The sequence below is a fragment of the Cervus canadensis genome, chromosome 6 (genome assembly GCF_019320065.1).
Source record: "Cervus canadensis isolate Bull #8, Minnesota chromosome 6, ASM1932006v1, whole genome shotgun sequence".
Lineage (NCBI taxonomy): Eukaryota > Metazoa > Chordata > Mammalia > Artiodactyla > Cervidae > Cervus > Cervus canadensis.
In genome coordinates, this window is record NC_057391.1 from 26,561,864 (window position 1) to 26,583,190 (window position 21,327).

At 40.7% G+C, this 21,327-nt stretch overlaps 1 protein-coding gene and 1 long non-coding RNA gene across 3 annotated transcripts in view; one reads left to right on the plus strand and one right to left on the minus strand.

The window, feature by feature from the left end:
* The window catches only part of RYR3 (ryanodine receptor 3), a 547,151-nt gene that overhangs the window by 500,116 nt on the left and 25,708 nt on the right, over positions 1-21,327 (minus strand). The window lies entirely within an intron of this gene.
* Positions 1,733-19,925, plus strand: LOC122443338. The gene is made up of 3 exons (XR_006269981.1): positions 1,733-1,863; positions 6,576-6,578; positions 19,884-19,925. It is a non-coding gene; the product is annotated as an uncharacterized LOC122443338 (long non-coding RNA).

Genomic DNA, 21,327 nt, shown 5'->3' on the forward strand with positions numbered 1-21,327 from the left:
GTCAAACAAACTCTGAGTAAGACAGACGGAGGCTGAGAGAGTTTTCCAGAGGAGAAACCCTGACGTGTTTCCCGGATGGCTGCTTGAGTCTGAACTCACAGACGGGCAGGAGTGCCCAGGAGAGAGCCACACCTGTCCCCCAGCCTGCTTGATCCAGTGTGGTTTCCCTGGCCAAGTCCATGAAGGTAGTATAATTATCCTTATTTTATCACATTAAAAAGCAAAGCACAGGGCAAGTATGTGTTGTTAATGGTCACTCAGCCAGGATTTGAACCAACTTGACTCCATACTCTTCTGCCAGCACAGAAGAAAGTAATCAGAGGTGAAGCAAGTCCCCTCACACTTTGTTAAGGCGAAAGGCAGTGATGCCATACTGGTTTCTAAAAAGGTCTTCGATGCAGCCCTTCTTCCAGTGAAGTTTCCAATCTGATCCAATACAAGCTTGCCATTCATGTAAAATACTTCTTACCTAAAAGACCCCACACATGATCAGGTTCAACAGTGATGGCAGGAGGGAGAAAGTACTCCGTATGTTTGTGTTTACATGGTAATTAAAAGTTAGTGAAAGGAGAAGCTATGTATTAAAATATTCATAAATTCTAAATTTTCTAGCTTATGTATAAAGATCATTGCTCATTATTTATTTAGTTATTATTTTTGTCTGTGCTGGGTCTTGACTGCTGAGTAGGCTTTTCTGTAAGTTGTAGTGAGCAGGGGCTACTTTCTAGCTGCGGTGCATGGGCTTCTCACTGCAGTGGCTTCTCTTGTTCCACAGCAAAGGCTCCATGGGCTTCAGCAGTCGTGGCTTGCTGGCTGTAGAGCAAGAGGTTCAATAGTTGTGGTACAAGGGCTCAGTTGCTCCTTGCCATGTAGGATCCTCCCAGATCAGGGATCGAACCCATGTCTCCTGCATTGGCAGGCAGACTCTCTACCACTGAGACACCAGGAAAGTTTGATCGTTGCTCATTTTAAATAGGCATTATAAAATAACTTTAAATACAAAAACACAGCAAGCTGGGAAATCTGGATGGCTTAGTAGTCTGTAGAATTAGATTCAAATTTTAAAACTTGAAGGTGTTTGTACATTAGAAAAATTCTGAAGCCTAGGAGAATCCATGACAGATTAGGGTAATATAGGGTGCCATGCAGGTCCCTCGGGGATGACAGTGATGCCCAGATCACTCTCCGATCTACACAGCCTTACATTTCTCTTGTCAAGCAAGCAAGAGCAATGTGGCAAATAAGTTTCCTCAAATAAGTAAGTCCCTACCAGGGCAGGGGGTCTTGTTTGCTTGTTTGGTGGGTGGATCTTATTTGTTGCTCCTTCTCAGATCATTCAAGAACAGAGCTGATGTCATCTTAAAGAAGTACAGTAGGTGGTACCTAAATAATACAGGCCTGATTAAGTATCAGAAAAGGAGGGCGAGGCCCTCTTTCAACATTTTTAGATCTCTCTTCGCTGCAAACACTACACATGTCAGGTACCAGGCCACATGGTGAGAAAACAAAGATAGTGGCAGCAAACAGACAAGTAAAGGCAGGCAGGACAGAAAGAAGGACAGGACACACCTTCCACTTCCTAAAGACCCATCCAAGAGAATCAGACAAAGTCATGAGGCAGAGGACTCACTCCTTTCTAAAGAAGCATCTGGACTAGACTACATGATAATCAGTGACTCTGCTAAACTGTGGCCCCTGAAATCCTATCTTTCCACATTATAACTGTTGCTGCTGCTGCTGCTAAGACGCTTCAGTCGTGTCCGACTCTGTGTCACCCCATAGACGGCTCCTCCATCCCAGGGATTCTCCAGGCAAGGACACTGGAGGGGGTTGCCATTTCCTTCTCCAATGTGTGAAAGTGAAGTCACCCAGTTGTGTCCGACTCGTAGCGACCCCGTGGACTGCAGCCTACCAGGCTCCTCTCTGTTCATGGGATTTTCTAGGCAAGAGTACTGGAGTGGGGTGCCATTGCCTTCTCCATCATAACTGTTACAATCTACCATTTATTAGATGCTTATCTTATGCGAAGTAAGAGGGAAGTTAAATGTTGCCTTGGTGCCTGGAGAGTAAACCTCAGTCTTATCTACTGAACAATTTCTTAAGACTAGGAAGAAAGGTTGTCTTTCCAGATGTCAGAGCTTGTGAAGGCTTGCAAGTGTCCTAGGTGTCTGAGACCCCATCCCAGTGACTCAGCGGACTCTCTCCCCTTCATTCCTTACCCAGGTTCACATGCTTTTTTTTTGTGGTTTGTTTTCTCCAAATGCAACAACTGTAGACCCCACCTTGCAACAACAGCGCCCTTTTTTTTGGCTGTTCTGGGTCTTCAAGCTGTGCACAGCCTATCTCTAGCTGCAGTGAGCAGGGGCTACTCCCTAGTTGCCATGTGCGGGCTTCTCACTGCAGCGGTTTTGCCTGTTGCAGAGCACAGGCTCTAGAGTTCACGAGCTTCAGTAGTTGTGGTTCATGGGCTCAGTAGTTGTAGCACATGGGCTTAGGCGCTCTGTGGCCTGTGGGATCTTCCCAGATAAGGGACTGGACCCACGTCCCCTGCATTGGCAGATGGATTCTTAACCACTGGGCCACCAGGGCAGTCTCCACACACTCTCCTGATCTGAACTTGTGTCCCTGCCTCCACCCTGCGTCTTGGTCCCCTCCCAGGAGCCTCTTCAGAAGGGCTCCCTGGATTGTGATTTCCAACACACCCCCAACATCCTCTCAGATCACCTTGATTGATGTATTGTGATCAGCTCTGCCTGACCCCACCCTCAGCCCAGACCCTCAGGCGCCAAGGCTGGGCCCAGAGCCCCCCAGCCTGCTTGTCCAGGGAGGAAGCTCTGCCAGGCTTAAGAAACAGAATCACAGACGTCAGTAGCATTACTAAGGAAGTATAAGCTGCTATTATTAAATTCATTTCTAAAGTAAGTCTTCCTTCAGTAAAGGCTAAGAGCTGATAATCTAGTTCAAGATAACACCTTTTAAAAACAGACTAGCTTTACAGATTGATGATATTTTTATCATTCATTCAGTCCAATTCTAGTGGTCTATTGTTGGCAACCCACTCCAGTGTTCTTGCCTGGAGAATCCCAGGGATGGGGTCGCGCAGAGTCGGACACGACTGAAGTGACTTAGCAGCAGCAGCATTGTACATACTTCAATTTGAGAAATCACCAAATCACCAGATTTTAACAAAAACATTCTCAGATTTGCTAAGAGTAAGCCCCTCCAGAAAGATTCTAGTGCTTCTGATATAATGAATACAACTAAAGACTTCTTACATAAACTTATAACAATAGCTTTCATAAATTACTTTTGACAAACTGTGACTTACCATAACAATCCATCACTCTAATTATTGTTTTGGAGTTAAAATCTCTGGTTGTTTGACAGCCTGACTATGATGCTTACTGAAGTTAATGAATCCATAAGCCCATAAATTTAATATTTTATTTGGTTACAGTCTTTCAAGTGAGTGAAATGAGCCAATCCTTCCTTTTGCCTACACAATTTTGGGCAATAAATTCTACTTTTACTACTGTTTCTCATCTTTACCTATAAAAAGCTCACCTGTGGCAATTCCAGGTCTACCTGTCTTTTCTAGGTCCTTTGTCTCAGGCTCTGTTGAATATAGGAATAGTCAGAAGCAGGTCTTAACTTCCTACCAGTCTAGACAACTGATCCTGACTAATGGAAAAAACAGGTGGGAAATTCCCATTTGTTCCCATCTGTCTAAGTATTTAGCTTCCAAGAATCTCAACTCTCACACTAACTCAATATACAGACTTATGTTAATAATATATACCCTGATTGGATGCTTCCTATGTGGCAAGCACTGTCACAATAAACCATCTATATACAGATGGGAGAGCTGAGGGACTAACACTCGAGTAAGTGGTCAAAGCAAGTGGCAGCGTTAACCAACCATCGTGACACCAGACTGTTCTAAGCTGTCATTGGGCCAATGTCTTGCATTGTTATTATGGGCAATGACTATACTAAGAGGCTTTATATACACATTTTAAATTTCATTTATTCTCAAAATAAACATATATGTATTGACTATATAATCATTTCCATTTTACTAAGGAAGAAACCAAAATTCAGAGTGAACATATGACAATTTTTTCTATACATTTTATTTTGATGTATTCTTAACTATCATTGTTTCTTCTGACTGTACCATTGCATCTATCCATAGAGAAAGGTCTACAAATTCAAATTCAAACTTCTAAGCCCACCTCAAAAATGACAGCCAGTAACCAGGGGGTTGATTCCATGAAGATGCACCCTCAACTACTTTTGTTTTTCTCACTTGTTAATGACAGTAACTGTAATAATAACAATGCCACAAATCATGATAGAACATGAACAGAATGTCAGAGTATTTTATTGCTTTCCTTGTGACAAAGCTGTGAAGTAGAAATGATAATTATTCTGTTTTGAGAGAGAAGGAATCTTGAGTTTAGTTGAGATTATATAGATTGCCAGAGGTCAACCATTCAGGAATAGAGAGACATGAAACCTTAACATAGACCTTCTTACTTCAAATTCTGGGTTGTTTCCAGTAAGTCACACTGCTTCACTTAGATTCCTCGAACCTCATCATATATACGACTTACAAATCTATGCTACAGTCCTCATCTGTCTCCCAAATTCAAGCACAGCTCTGCTATCCACCTGCTAGGCCTCTCCAGCCAAATGTCCCAGCTGCAGGTCTTATGCTTGTGTCCCTCACAGTATCTACAACAGGGTCCTGAATGAAGCGGGTACTCAACAGTAACTACTGAATGAATAAATAAATGAATAATTTCAAAGGAAAAGGGAGAGAAAGTCCCATAACTGAGCTAGGTGAGGTGGTGGGAACCTGGTCAGCACAGGTACCAGGAGATATCAAGCTCTCGTCCTGGGCATCTCAGCACGATTGGGTACCACTAGCATCAGTGCTGCCCAGACCAGAAGAACAGGGTGAGAGGCAGCCGTTTCCTTCTGGCAGTTCAAGTGACCAAGGGGCTCCACAAATGCAGCTGCAGTAGGAGAAACACCAGCCTGAGGGGTCCAGACCCTTTAGATGTCTCATGACTGGATTAAGATTGGTTTTGTAATATCCCAGGAGCAAATATGGCAGAAGAGAAGATAATCCTGGCTTTGATTGTCTTATGGGGTAGCCAGAGTAGCAGCAAACCCATTTCTAATGCTCATCAGCAGAAAGAGCCTGGACAAACATCCTAAAGTTTCCAAACCTCAGTTTCCTCATCTATTTGATGAAGCTAATAACATACTTCACAGTGGCAATAGGAGGGTAATAAATGAGGTATTGCATGATGCAAAATAAATATTAGCTATTATTATAAGCATGTTTTATTCTCCTTGCCATTAAACGATCACAAGTTAGAAACCTTCATGATTAAATATTGAAAACACAATTTTCCAAATCCTATGCTTCTTTTAGAAGATATAAGGATGATAAGCCTGCCTGCTAATGCCACGCTCTTGGCTGTCAGGGTACGTGGTCAATGTGCTCAAAGGTGGTTCTGTCACAGACTAGCCAATGAAGTCCAGCTCCTTTACCTGTGAATTTCTAGGGAAATCAAGGATCACAGGACAGGGTACACTTCCAGCTCAGCCTGGAGAAACTCTTCCCTGAAAGGAAGATCTCCTTATTTTATAGAGAGTATATGTAAGAGTTATTGTTCTTCGCTGTTCAGCCGCTCAGTCATGTCCAACTCTTCGCAATCCCATGGACTGCAGAAGGCCAGGTTTCCCAGTCCTTCACTATCTCCCCAAGTTTGCACAAATTCATGTCCATTGAGTCAATGATGCCATCCAACCTTCTCATCTTCTTTTGTCCCCTTCTTCTCTTGCCCTCAATGTTGCCCAGCATCAGGGTCTTTTCAAATGTGTCAGCTCTTCACATCAGGTGCCCAAAGTATTGAAGCTTCATATGTAAGAGTTAGTAAGAAACTACTCCCCACCCCCATTCCTGTACCACAATTTCCTGCCACACTCAGAAAGCTGACTGAATCAATTCCAGAGCAGGTTTGCAAAGTAGATGAAAGGCCTCACATTTTCAAATAATAAGTCAAGAGCTGCATTATGAAGTGCTACTTGACACCTAGCAGTTCTTTTTTGTAAAGATGCTCTCATTTACAGGATTTGAAAAGACTCCAGATATTTCCCCATGGGTAGTTTCAGGGCTTCACACATGGCATTAGTCAAAATGTTTGCACTTAATGTGTGCAGTTTGCAGAAAGAAAAGCAAATAGAAAGCAGTGCTATATCATAAAAGGTGGGGGCAGACCAGATTCCAAAGAAAGGATTAGAACTGAGTGGATAAGATACTAACAAATGAGCATCTTACTACATGGTTATTTCACAAATGATTTCTTGGCAGGTGCTGCAGAGAGGTTGAATTGAATAGCTTCAAGGTCAAATGCATCTCTGAGGATTTTCATGGACGTCACCTGTATCTGAGAAAGTGGAATGTTAAACATTTATCTTGGGTAATGACAATAAACAGTCATTAAATTTTGCATTTGCCATCTTCTTTTGCTATAGAACTCAAACCATTTGCCTCTCAGAAGGTCATGTCAACCTTTTCTTTGATTCTGAGCAGCCTTCAGATGAATGGATGTCCAAACGGCTCTTCAAAGATGTCTCAGAAGTGGGGAGTCACAGTTTTCCATTTCCCAGGGCTATACAGTTAGAAAGCTATTTCTTTTATAGACGCTAAAGCTCCCTTATGGGAAAGAACTCTCTCTCACATAGATGTTATGGGGTGAGGGGGGATATGTTATTCTTATAGAGGAGACTTTGCCTCAAGTGCCTGCCCTGGCCCTGGCAAAAACTTTCTATTAATTGGGGGAAAACTGCTTTAAAAGTAGTATTTCACAGAATCACAGTAACACACAATTTAGAGCCAAGAAGAACCTTCATGATATATTAATCCAATGTCTGATTTTAAAGAGGGTATAATCCCCTACTAATATGACCCATGCTAAAACTGGGACAGTATTGGTTGAATCAGGGTGGTTGGTGGTCTTATCCCACCAACCACCAATCACACTCAATCTCTCAGCAAGTCTACTTAGCCCAACCTCCCAAATAGGCACCAACTCTGATGCTGTCTCTCTACCTCCACCGGTACAAGCCATTTTCTAGTCTTGCCCATCATAATCATTCTCTAATGTGTTTCCCTGTTTCCACTCTTGTCCCCATAATATATCTTTTGCACCATCAAGAGTAAGTTCTTTTAAAAAGACATAAAAACATCAATATTCTCCTTAAAATCTTTCAGCTGCTTCCTTTGGCAAAAGGAATAACAGAAATATCTTACCAAGGCAAAAAACCAGACTTGACTGTACATTGCTACCTTCCAAATAAGGCTATTCTTACTGAAATTCAAATTAAATAAAAGATATATTTATATATCTCAGAAGAATGAAGATGATGAAATAATACTGGGTTTTGCGGTTCTAAACCTTTCTACTTGGTATAACAATGTCAGAAGAAGACCTATAGAGTAGGTTCTACATTTTGAGAAGCATTTTCCAAAGGAAAGTTCATTTAGGTCTAGGTGATGTTTATAACCAATGCTAAATATAATATTCTAAGAGAAAAACAAATGGGTCCACAAAATCCTGATGTGTTAAATGAGACACTTACTGTTGCTTTTATATATTTTTTAGACATGATCCAGTGACAGCTTTAACACTGACTCTTTAAATCACCACCATGCAAGAACAGAAGTAGGACAGGCTTCTGCTTCAAAAGCTAACTGTATAACCAAGACATGGAAGTCATCTAAATGTCCATCAACAGATGACTGGATAAAGAAGATTTGGTACATAAACACAATGGAATACTACTCAGCCACAAAAAAGAATGAAATACTGACATTTGCAGAAACGTGCCTGGATGTAGAGATTATCATACTAAGTGAAGTAAGTCAGATGAAGACAATTATCATATAATATCACTTGTATGTAGAATCTAAAATGATACAAGTGAACTTATTTACAAAACAGATTCAAAGACTTAGAAAACAAACTTATGGTTATCAAAGTAGAAAAGGGAGAGGGATAAATTAGGAATTATGTGTCTGGGATTAACAGAAACGTACTACTATATATAAAATAAACAACAAGAACTACTGTATAGCACAGAAAACTATATCCAGTATCTTGCAATTATCTATAATGAAAAAGAATCTGAGAAAGAATATATATATATATATATATGTGTGTGTGTATACATAACTTAATCACTTTGGTGTACACTTGAAATATAAATCAGTTCTACTTCAATTTTTTCTTTTTTTTTTGGTCACATTGCATGGCATGCATGTTCTTGGATCTCCAACCAGGTATCACATATGTGCAGTGGAAACTTGGAGTCTTAACCACTGGACCACCAGGGAAATCCAACTGTGCCTCAATTTTTAAAAAAGACTAATTGTAGTAGCCAACCTTAAGCCTCAGTGAGACTAATCAAAAGCTTTGACACTAAAGCTTTTGCCTGTGAATAATATCGTATACACTATTAGCCAAAAGAGTATCAGAGGAAGCATAGACACACACATACATACAGGGTACCAGAGCCAAAGTAATTGAGAATCAAAGGAATACCACTATCTTTTTAAAGCCACAGAGCCAGCAATAAGCAGAGCCAGAACTAAGCATCAAATCTCTTGAGTTTTTTGTACCTACTTCCCCACAGCTTCAGCCCAGTTAAGTCAATGCAAGAGACTCCAAAGTGTGGTGGGCTTGGTCTGGCAGGGAGAATCTGGAACAGTGGATATCAAGACAGGAAGGGGAGGGAGAAAGTATTGGCTGTATCAGAACAACTGATCTTGTTTACCACCAGAAGGCTTCAAATCTAAAGCTGTTCTTTGAGACTAAAAAAAATGGTGATGAAACTTAACAACACGTGAGAGACACTGTTAAGAGGATGAAAAGACAAGCACAGAATGGGAGAAAATATTTGCAAAACACAAATCTGATAAAAGGATCTGTATCTAAAGATGTATAACAAGAACTTTTAAAACTCAACAATAGGAAAAGGTGCTCAACATCACTCATTATTAGAGAAATGCAAATCAAAACCACAATGAGGTACCATTACACACCAGTCAGGATGGCTGCTATCCAAAAGTCTACAAGCAATAAATGCTGGAGAGGCTGTGGAGAAAAGGGAACCCTCTTACACTGTTGGTGGGAATGCAAACTAGTACAGCCACTATGGAAAACAGTGTGGAGATTCCTTAAAAAACTGGAAATAGAACTGCCATATGACCCAGCAATCCCACTTCTGGGCATACACACTGAGGAAACCAGATCTGAAAGAGACACGTGCACCCCAATGTTCATCGCAGCACTGTTTATAATAGCCAGGACATGGAAGCAACCTAGATGCCCATCAGCAGATGAATGGATAAGGAAGCTGTGGTACATATACACCATGGAATATTACTCAGCCGTCAAAAAGAATTCATTTGAACCAGTCCTAATGAGATGGATGAAACTGGAGCCCCTTATACAGAGTGAAGTAAGCCAGAAAGATAAAGAACATTACAGCATACTAACACATATATATGGAATTTAGAAAGATGGTAACGATAACCCTATATGCAAAACAGAAAAAGAGACACAGAAATACAGAACAGACTTTTGAACTCTGTGGGAGAAGGTGAGGGTGGGATGTTCAAAAGAACAGCATGTATACTATCTATGGTGAAACAGATCACCAGCCCAGGTGGGATGCATGAGACAAGTGCTCGGGCCTGGTGCACTGGGAAGACCCAGAGGAATCGGGTGGAGAGGGAGGTGGGAGGGGGGATCGGGATGGGGAATAAGTGTAAATCTATGGCTGATTCATATCAATGTATGACAAAACCCACTGAAATGTTGTGAAGTAATTAGCCTCCAACTAATAAAAAAATTAAAAAAAAAAAAAACTCAACAATAGGGACTTTCCTGGCAGTCCACTGGTTAAGACTGTGCTCCCAATGAAGTGGCACAGGTTTGATTCCTGGCCAGGGAACTAAGATTCTGCATGGCTTAAAAAAAAAAAAAGCCCTCAACAATAAGAAAACAAACAAAAAAAGAAAACAAACAACCCAATTAAATATGGATAAAATATCTCAACAGACACCTAAAGAAGATAAACAGATGGTCAAAAGCACTATGAATAGTTGCATATCATCATTTGTCATTAGGAATTGGAAATTAAAACAACGAGATGCCACCACACACCTATTAGAATAGCTAAACCCAGAAAACTGACATAACAAATGCTGGCAAGGCTGCCAGACAACAGGAAGTCTCACTCATTGCTGCTGGGAATGCAAAGTGGTACCACCACCCTAGAAGACAGTTTGGCAGCCTCTTACAAAGTAAACATAGTCTTACCATCCAGTCCAGCATTCACGCTCTTACGTATTTACTGAATTGATTTGAAACTTTGTCTACATAAAACCCTGCACATGAATATTATTAATAGCAGCTTTAGTCACAATTGCCAAAACTGAAAGCAATCAAGATGTCCTTCAATAGGTGAATGGATAAACTAGGATACATCCATCCAATGGAATGTTATTCACTAAAAAAATTAAAAGAGCTATCAAGCCACAAAAAGACATGGCGGAATCTTAATCGCACTTTGCTAACTGAGAGAAACTAGTGTGAAAAGGTCACCTACTAGATAATTGTAACTACACATACGGCCTTCTGGAAAAGCCAAAACTACAGATACAGTGAAAAGATCAGTGATTGCCAGGGCTTCAGAGGAGGAAGGGTGAAATGAAGCACAGGGGATTTTTAGGGTGATAAAACTATTCTGTACGATACTATAATGTGGATATATGATACTAAGCATCTGTCAACACCTACTGAAATTTATAGCATAAAAAGTGAATCTTAATGCATGCACATTTAGAAAAACCATTTAGAGGATGAGAAAACATCAAAAAGGAATGAAGATGATGACAATGAGAATCTAATTTTATTGCAAATGTATGAAACAAACTTATTGAGGAGTGCAGAGAAGATACTGCTCCTTGTAACTTTGGAAATGAATCAAGTCTATAAGACTAAAGGCAAAATGAACTGCACATGGCCCTGTACTCTGGTTGACTTAGTTGTTTCCCACAGGGAAACAAAGGGTCAACAATTCTGATATTGTTATATGTGCAGACCAGAAGTGAGCCATTAAGTAAATCGATGGTGGATGGATAGAAACAAATTTTTCACTCAGTTCAATTCAGTTGCTCAGTAATGTCTGACTCTTTGTGACACCATGGACTGCAGCACACCAGGCCTCCGTGTCCATCACTAACTCCTGCAGTTTTCTCAAACTCATGTCCATCGAGCTGGTGATGCCATCCAACCATCTCATCCTTTGTCGTCCCCTTCTCCTCCTGCCCTCAGTCTTTCTCAGTATCAGGGTCTTTTCCAATGAGTCTGCCATTTGCATCAGGTGGCCAAAGTGTTGGAGTTTCAGCTTCAGCAAGAGTCCTTGCAATGAATATTCAGGACTGATTTCCTTTAGGACTGACTGGTTTAATCCCCTCGCAGTCCAAGGAACTCTCAAGAGTCTTCTCCAACACTAAAGATTAAAAGCATCAATTCTTTGGGACTCAACTTTCTATATAGTCCAACTCTCACATCCATACATGACTACTGGGAAAATAAAATGACAGGGGTATGTCAAAAGAGCACAGAAGCCAACTGAAAGAGCTACCAAGAGCTGAAATAATATAAGCAACAAAACAAAGTGATACCGGATTATAACTCAAGGTATAAAACAAATATCCATTATTCCAGGGGTCCTTTCCCCATCATTTACATTACCACCTGAGTTACACCACCTGTCAGATCACTGGTGGCATTAAATTCTCACAGGAGCACAACCCCTATTGTGAACTGAGCACGTGAGGGATCTAGGTTTCGTGCTCCTTGTGAAAATCGACTGATGATCCAAGGTAGAGCTGAGAAGGTGATGCTAGCACTGGAGAGTGGCTGCAAATACAGATTATCCTTAGCACAATAAATTTAATTAATTTGATTCATCCCAAAACCATCCCCCCAACCCCAGTCCATGGAAAAACTGTCTTCCACAAAAACAGTCCCTGGTGCCAAAAAGACTGGGGATCACTGCATTGTTTCACACTGAAGTAAATGAGTGAATGCATTAATAAAGGGGGAGATGAAACAAATCTATGCAGGAAACTTCCAAATAATTTATGTAGATGCTCCACCCTCAAGGAGGTGGAGTATAACTCCCCACTCTTTGAGTGTGGACTGTGCATACTGACTTCCCTCCAAAGATGACAATGTGGATAGCCAGGTAAAAAGCACCTTGACTGTGGAGAAATCTGACAAACATTGCACCAGCCGGCTGATCGAGGTCAGCACCATGAGTCATAAATCATCTTGATAACATGTACGCTTGATATGATGTGATGAACTCAACACTTCACCTCTGTGATCTTCCTCTCAAAAACTCAGGACCACAGCCTAAACACAAGAAAAACATCACCAGACAAATTCCAATAGAGGTGCCTTCTACAGTATACCTGATGAGTACGCCTCAAAATTGTCAAGGTCATCAACAACAAAGTCTGAGAAACTGTCATGAGAAATGTAAAGGAGACATGACAACTAAATGTAATGTAGAATCCTGGATGGGATCCTCGAACAGAAAAAGAACATTAGGTAAAAACTAAGGATATCTGAATAACTATGGATGTTAGTTAATAATAAGGTATCAATATCAGTTGATTAACAGTAACAAATGGACCATCCTAATGTAAGATGCTAATAATAGAAGAAACTCTGAGGGGGAGGAGAAGGCAATGGCACCCCACTCCAGTACTCTTGCCTGGAAAATCCCATGGACGGAGGAGCCTGGTGGGCTGCAGTCCATGGGGTCACTAAGAGTCGGACATGACTGAGTGACTTCCCTTTCACTTTTCACTTTCATGCATTAGAGGAGGAAATGGCAACCCACTCCAGTGTTCTTGTAATTTCTAGTAATTTCTGTAATTTCTAGTGTTCTTGTAAATTCTTATAAATTCTTGCCTGGAGAATCCCAGGGACGGGGGAGCCTGGTGGGCTGCCATCTATGGGGTCGCATAGAGTCGGACACGACTGAAGTGACTTAGCAGCAGCAGCAGCGTGAGGGGGAAGGGGAGTAATATGGGAACTCTGTACTATCTACTCATTTTTATCTGTAAATATAAAGCTGTTCTGAAAAATAAAGCTTATGGAAAAAAAATCCACAACACTAATTTGTCTTCTGGCACACTATTTTCTTAGGGCATTTACCAGTAAAGCAATATGATTATGCTGGTTGCCTCTGGCTCTTTCCGGTATTTTATCAAGAGGGAGTTACAGGGGAACCTTGCATACCATGTTTTTCTGATGTCAATAGGATTTCTAATTATGACAGGATATACCCCCAAAATCGCGTATTTTAAAGAATTCTAACCTTATACAGTTAAACCCATGTCAATTCTTACATTTGGATATCAATAGTTGAAACATTTCCCTGGATACAATTATTCAAATTAGGAAGTAAATCCTTGAATAATCACTGCGTGCCCCTTCCAAGTGATTCTGGGGTTCCTGGTCTTGTGGCTCCCTAGGGTACTGCCATACTTTGGTGCATATTTTATTTAAGGATGAAGGTAAATAATGACAAGAAGATCTACTCCATTCATTTCAGTAGCACGGTGCTGAAACCGTTTTAGGTAAAAACAACAGAATGTCACCGTTTGCCCAGAAATTACAATCTCCTTTTTTTTCAGTAAATTTTTATGACCCCATCAGTTACGTCTCTCTCACCCCAACACACACACACACACAACAAGAAAGCTTTGTTCTCTTTCCCATATTCCAAAAATCACCTGTCACCTTTATCTTTAAAAAAGAAAATGACATCCTTTACAAGTTGGTATAGTATTACTATTCTAGAAATAGAAAAAAATATAAAAGATAATTTTAGATTATGAGACTCCCATTCAATAGAATGCTACATAGCCTCTTAAACTAAATATACTAACATGGAAAACCATCTAAGATAATTAAGTTTAAAAAGTTGCAAACTCAGTATAAAGTAATTTGATTTTTATTCATGAAGGGAATACATTAATGTTATATATAAATTATACATATGTTATTATATTACTAATAATATAGTAACTAATATACTAATATATTAGTTATATATAATAATGTATGTTAGTATATTCAGGGGAAACTATTTGGAGAAATGCACTCCAAACTCTATAGGAGGATGATGTGATAAATAATTGTATGCATGGATTTATGTCATGTTTGAACTTCTATAAACAGAGAACATTAAATTTGTAATTTGAAACATTTTCAAAACTAAAAAATGTATTTTCTCCTGAATATCATGTGACTTGATGAAATGAGGTGCTCGCAATTCTGGAGATATCTGTGCACCAGGACGTAGGTTGTTCTGCCAGGACCCAGGTTGAGCCCACACTTGACAGAGAATGAAGTCTGAGACTCTCCTCTGTCCTATTACCTTCTCCTCTGCTCAAGTAAGATTTTAAGCTATAACGTCATTCATGGCAGAAATGCTCTATTGAATCTCCACCTGGTGGTTACGCAGCTCCTGGCTGGACACAGGGACCACACTACCTCATGAGACAGCCATTTTATTCTTAGGAGTTCGGAGATATTTCCCCCAAAATTCTGATGGAATTTTGGTGGCTCAGATGGTAAAGAAACCGCCTGCAATGCAGGAGACCTGGGTTCGATCCCAGGGTTGGGAAGATCCCCTGGAGAAGGGAATGAAAACACACTCCAGTATTCTTGCCCAGAGAATCCCATGGATAGAGAAGCCTGGCGGGCTACAGTCCACGGGGTCACAAAAAGTCGGACACGACTGAGTGACTAACCACAGCACCCCCAGAATTGTCAATGTGATTCAAAATTACAAAATAGTTGTTCAGTGACATCCTGAATAGCCATTTTTAATACTATGTCTAGCATAATTCATGACTTACAGCAGCTACTCAATAAATATTTATTGAATGCATAAGCTGACTGTTGAGAATAGATAAGTTTACACTCTGCTCTATTCTTCTCTTACCTGACTGCATCATATATTTTAGACACTATATCACACAGTTGCTTCATACTGAAAAAAGCAACAATGAAAAAAAAAGAAAAAGAAATGAATCAGAACCCAAGAAACAGGAGTTCTGTTTCTGGTTGTGCTGTTTATCAACGGTGCAAATTTAGGGAAATCATTTCACATCTCTGAACTCTTCTTTCATATCTATAAAATGTGGGGAGGATTGGGAAGGTAGATTTCAACAATAAAACTCTGAAAATAAGCTACAGCATCCAGACTTTTGTCATCCTATGCGAGAGTAGTCATGCCTAAGACCAAGGCTTTTACACTTATTAAATATGACCTTTATAAGTCTTGCTCTTTTATTTTGTATATCAAGTCACACCTTGTAACCCTCCTCCTCATCCACTTCAGCTTTCTAGTGGCCATAGATTTAATAACTCAACTGAAAGTAGAATGAATAGAAAATAGATCACTTTGTCTAAAGAAACCATCTTCAAAATGCTTGTATTAAATGTGCTCAGCAAGTCTTTAACCCAGAACCAGTCTTCAGAGTTGAGTGGAAACATTTGAGAAATGTTTTGAAACCAGTGGTTTTAAGTGCCACCTGGAAAAAATATTTTGCCTGGGAAAATAAACTTTTTTTTTTTTTCTATATGAAATGGCTGATACTAAAACTTCTTTTGGAAACAAATTGTGTCCACTAAGAATTAATATGTTAAAAACAAGCAAATGGAGAACTGAGAGCTTTGTTAGGAAACGCTTGCCAGTGTGGATACAGCCACAGTGGGGTCTAATTCTCCTAATTTCAGCCTTCATTTGGAACATGGTCAGTACTGGGAAATATGTTCTAGGAAGCAATAACTTTTCATTGCTCAACTCAGTACTACCAAGACACATCTGTTCAGCCATTTGGCAGATTTTGGTACTAGGTACAATGTTAAACTAAGTCAGTGGAGTTGCCTTTTTCAGTGGGTGTTTACAAGGATGGATGGAAACGTCACCTTCAATAAAGGCAAAGAGTTTTCTCTCTTTGGTTGATGGGTAACTTCTCATTACTGGGCAGTAATACTGCTTTGTAAAAAGCAACAATAAAAATTCCTGCAGGTGAATAAGTATTTTTGAATATAAGCAAGCGCGCAATAACATTTCAGGACTTTTTCCTCAGAGAACTTTCTGAATCTTAAAATAAGATTGCTAGAAGCTTCCCCTTTTGGAAATCTTAACCTTTCTCCATTTCCCTAATCATGCTCCAAAGCCAGAGGTTACCGCAAATTACTACTGCACAGGAAAAATGCAAACACCTAAGACATCTTTTTGATTAAGTAGTCAAGCTGTCTGCAACTGGGCCAGATAATCAGACACTGAGGCAAAAGCTTGCTTCTATTCCTGGGATGGCATGACTCCTGGTTACTTCACCTGAAAAGTGAAATCAAAACAATGGGGATAGAAGATAATAATAAATGTCCAACTATTTTGAAAATCTCAAAATGTGTGGACAGGAAATAAAATACTAAAAGGAAAAAAAAAAAAGTTTTTTCACTTAAAGGAGAAATCTCTTTTCCTGAGACAGTAAAAAAAAAAAAAAAAAAAAAGGCAAGGATGATCACAAATCACCCTGAAGATGGAAAGGGCAGAAAAATTCAAAAGATGGAAGTGTAAGCTTCTGGGAAGTCAAACTAGGGGAGTGAGGGAGAGCAAAAAATAGTGACAAAATAGCCCAAAATAAATTCTCTTGTGTGATTCAGCAGGAGGTACCACAGAGAAGGCAGTACAGAGGAAAAAACACAAAAGGAGGTGTTTGTTAGCCTTCAAAGGAGAAAGGGAATAAAAGAAAGGCTATTTTTTATTTTTCATTTGACAACAAAGGGCAGGTGAGGGAAACTGGGAACTTGCGGGGAAGCAAAGAGCTATCCCCTTTTTTTAAAGAACTCAGAACTTTCAGAGGACCTGTGGAAGTAGACTTTACTTATACCATGATGATGCTATAAAATACTGCACTCCCAGTAAAGAGAGCTCCATGCATTACCTTGATGACTGCTCTTATATATGGGAAAGTAAGAAAATCATGATATTCCCTGACTCCAATTCCTCATTTCCATTATCAAAAAGAGCTTTGCTATGGATGTTTTTTCTGTCTTAATTAGCTGGAGCAAGACAGAACATTTAAAACAACCAACTCTGTTTTATACTTCTGCACCTTTAGAATCCCTTGAGATATTATATCTAAATACCTCTTAACAGATCACCATGTGTCCTCTGACATTACCTAGAAGGAGGGACCTAGGGGCTAGAATTTGAACAGAACCTCTGAGCTGTGAGTTAACATCAACAAGAAATGTCTTTGTCTTTTGGAAATGGTTTTGAGGTTGAGTCTCAGAATGCGGCTGGGAAATTCATAGTTTGATTACAATTGTAATAAGAGCCAAAATCTGAGGCAAAAATTCTGGTAGCTGGAAAAAAAAAATTTTAATGAAAATCCTGCAGTTCTGAAGGGAAGCATCTTGTTTTTGACTCTGAATTTGGGGGATGGAAAATGTAATATGAAAGAGGAAACTGACTGACACAAACTGGTTCTAACTACCCTCATCAAGACCACTGGATAATATCAGGTACATCAATGAGAGATGTACCTTGAAATGATTTTTTAAACTATTGCAGGTCATGGAAATCTCCCTTATTAAAACATTCCAATCCTTAGTCAACAGATATCAATGCATCAAGCAGAAAACGGGTATCAGAGCTTGATGTCAGTGTAAGAAATGAACACTACATCCCAGCTCAACTGAGAAGAAAGAACATCTCTCAGCGTTCATCGGATACAAAGTTCTTTTAGGAGCATAACTTTCATTATCTTGTATTTTATTCCTGATTTGTGAAAACTGAGATTGAGGCAACACAACTAATTGTCAGTTTCCTAAACTCCACACTATGGAAATTTGCAGATGGCAGGGGCCAGAAGTCAGTGAAGGCTCCCAGCAGGAGCGTTTATGTAACATACGCAGCCCTTCCTAAATGCTGATGTAATCCACCCCAGGCAGCTGCGGGGGCAGGACCTGCTGCTCCACTGGAAAGCAGAAGCCCTGCCCATCCACTCCCTTATTGTCCCTCTTACTTGTCCTGCTGAATCATTTGTTTATCATGCTAAGTAGGTATGGAGCACCTGGACTGGCCAGATGAATCATCAGACCTCAATTCTAGTTCTAGCCCTGCCACTAATTTGTCGTGTGGCTTTGAGCAGGTCATCCTTGAACCTATTTCCTCTTCTAAAAAAATAGCATTCTGGTCTAGAAATAATTTACAATCTCTTTGAACTCTAATGTCTTTTGATTTTTAAAAAAATCCTTTTTGGACAGAAGGCAATGACAAGTGAGATAGAGTTTCTGCTCTCTTACAGGCTATGGACACCACCTTGAGAAAAGTAAACGTTCATTACTGGAGTCCTCTGAGCATGCGTGGACCTCTAATAATCAGTCCTTTTCAACAGAGTTTCCATGAGGGGACGAAGATTTCATATCCTAAGACATCCCTTCTCTGTGATGAAAGAACTTCCCTTTTATGCATCTAGATTGGTACAAGTTATGCACCATCCTTTGGAGAACTGAGAAACAGCCTCTCAGATCAACTTTCAGGTTATGTGATTCAGAGGAGCAACTCCAGTTGAGAAAGGCTGTAAGTTATGACTTTCCCACAGGATCATCACAGAATGCTAAAGCTAAACCATTCTATGCTAATGGTTCTCAGAGTGTGGGCCCCGAGCCACCACCACCTGAAAACGTTTTCAAATGCAAAGTCTCACTCACCTTAGTCCACTGAATCAAAAACTACAGGGATGGGACCCAGTAATCTGGGTTTCAACAAGCCATACAGGTGATTCTAATGAATGCCAATGTTTGAGATTCACTGTTCTAGTCCTTATACCTTCCTTTATAGATGAGGAGGGCAGGAAAATCACTTGCCCAAGCTGGCACCTCTAATGTATGGTTAGGCCTTGATTAGAATCAAATGTTATGGACAGAATTATGTCCTCCCTCCAAACTCATATGCTGAAGTCTTAACTCTCAATGTGGCTGAATTTGAAGACAGGGCCTTAAAGAGGTAATTAAGGCTAATGAGATCAGAGGGTGAACCTCTAAAATAGAAATGTCATCCTTATATCAACAGGGAGAGGCGTCCAGAATGTGTACACACAATGAAAAAGCCATGTGGGGACTCAGAGAGAAGGTAGCCATCTGCAAGCCAAGGAGACAGACCTTAAGAGAAATCAAACTGACCAACACCTTGAACTTGGAGTTTTAGCTTCTAGAACTGTGAGAAATAAATTTCTGTTAAGTCACTCAGGCTGTGGCATTTTATTATGACAGTTCTAGCAAATGAATACTCCAGGTCCTCTGATTCTCTAGACATGAATCTATTATTTCAATTAAATGACTTTGGAATTCTAACAAGTTTTTCTGAAACCTAAAGAAATAAATGAATCCCTAGAATGGCTGTTCTTCAGCTGGACAGATGGTAAGAAGAGGGCTTCCTAGAGACCTGACCACGCACACATCCCAGACACTGCTCAGAGGGTAAGTTCTCCAAACCTGCATCTTACGCAAAGGTTTTGACACAGTCATATGAGAGTGCTGCTGCTGCTGCTACTAAGTCACTTCAGTCGTATCCGACTCTGTGTGACCCCACAGACGGCGGCCCACCAGGCTCCACCATCCCTGGGATTCTCCAGGCAAGAACGCTGAAGTGGGTTGCCATTTCTTTCTCCAATGCATGAAAGTGAACAGTGAAAGTGAAGTTGCTCAATCATGTCCGACTCTTCACGACCCCATGGACTGCAGCCCACCAGGCTCCGCCGTCCATGGTATTTTCCAGGCAAGAGTACTGGAGTGGGGTGCCATTGCCTTCTCCGCATACGAGAGTAGTGGTCCTCATAAGAGGGGTTGTGTGTGCGTGTGTGCTAAGTCGCTTCTGTCATGCCTAACTCTTTGCGACCCCATGGACTGTAGCCCACCGTGCTCCTTTGTCCATGGGATTTTCCAGGCAAGAAGACTGGAGTGGGTTGCCATGCCCTCCTCCAGGGGATCTTCCTGACTCAGGAATCAAACCAGCATCTCTTATGTCTCCTGTATTGGCAGGCAGGTTCTTTACCACTAGCACCACTGGGGAAGCCCTATAAGAGGGCTTAACGGGGCCACTGAATCAGGAAGAGTTAGGGAAGATTGAATAATGTAAGGCATGAGGTTCCCGTCTTCCCAGCAGAAGCAGGCAGTAATAGTAGGATAGGTTCTAGAAGGGCAGTGGCCAAATGCCCTTTGGACAGCCAACCCTGGATATCCCTCAAGCTCTGTCATCTTCCTCCCTCCTTCCCTGTTGGACCACACATACACAAAAATGCCTCCTCTTGCTTCCATAGCTCAGGTAACAGCATTTTCATCCCTCTGATGATGCCAGCTAGCATCCCTGAGGTCCTCTTAACATTTTTGATTCTCCTCTTCCATATACACCAAGCAGCACCCGATCCTGTCCATTCTGTCTCTGAAATACCTTTCAAATCTTTCTTCTCTTCTCTGTCCTGGCTGCCACTGTTTTTGATCATCCTTTCGTCACCTCTTGCCAGAGCTAAATTTTTAAAGTTTGATAAGTTGTCTCCTGATCACTGACTTACCCTTTCATATTCTCTCCAAAAGATGGTCAGAAGTCTGCATTCCGAAAGACAGATCTCAGACAAGCCTCTTCCTAACCCTATCTGCCCTTCCAGTCTACCCTTCGGCCACATGCCCATCCCTCCAGAGGCACAGCAGCCCCGCACTTCTCCAGTCCCCAAACCCAGCATGATCCTTCCCTCTACTGGATCGAATTATGTGGTAGTCTTAACTCTATTGGGGAAATGTTTATAATTTTTTTCCTCTGAGCATGTCTGTGTGTGTGAAACGTCCTCTATGATATAATAACAACAACCCTTGTATCCCCCCCACCAATATAAGAAACAGAATATCACCTACTACCCATCTTATACAGCCCTCTTCTCCCACCTCCTTTTCATCTGCCAGAGGTATCCTTGACTTGCAGGCTTTTCAGTCTCCTGCTTTCCTTAGTAGCTTTACCACTTGTGTACGTACCCATGAATAATATTATTTAGTTTTGCTTGTTTTTAAGAGATACCACATGTTTGTAGCTTTCAAGGACTTGCTTTTTACCACCGGGTTCATAAGATTTGCCCACATTGTT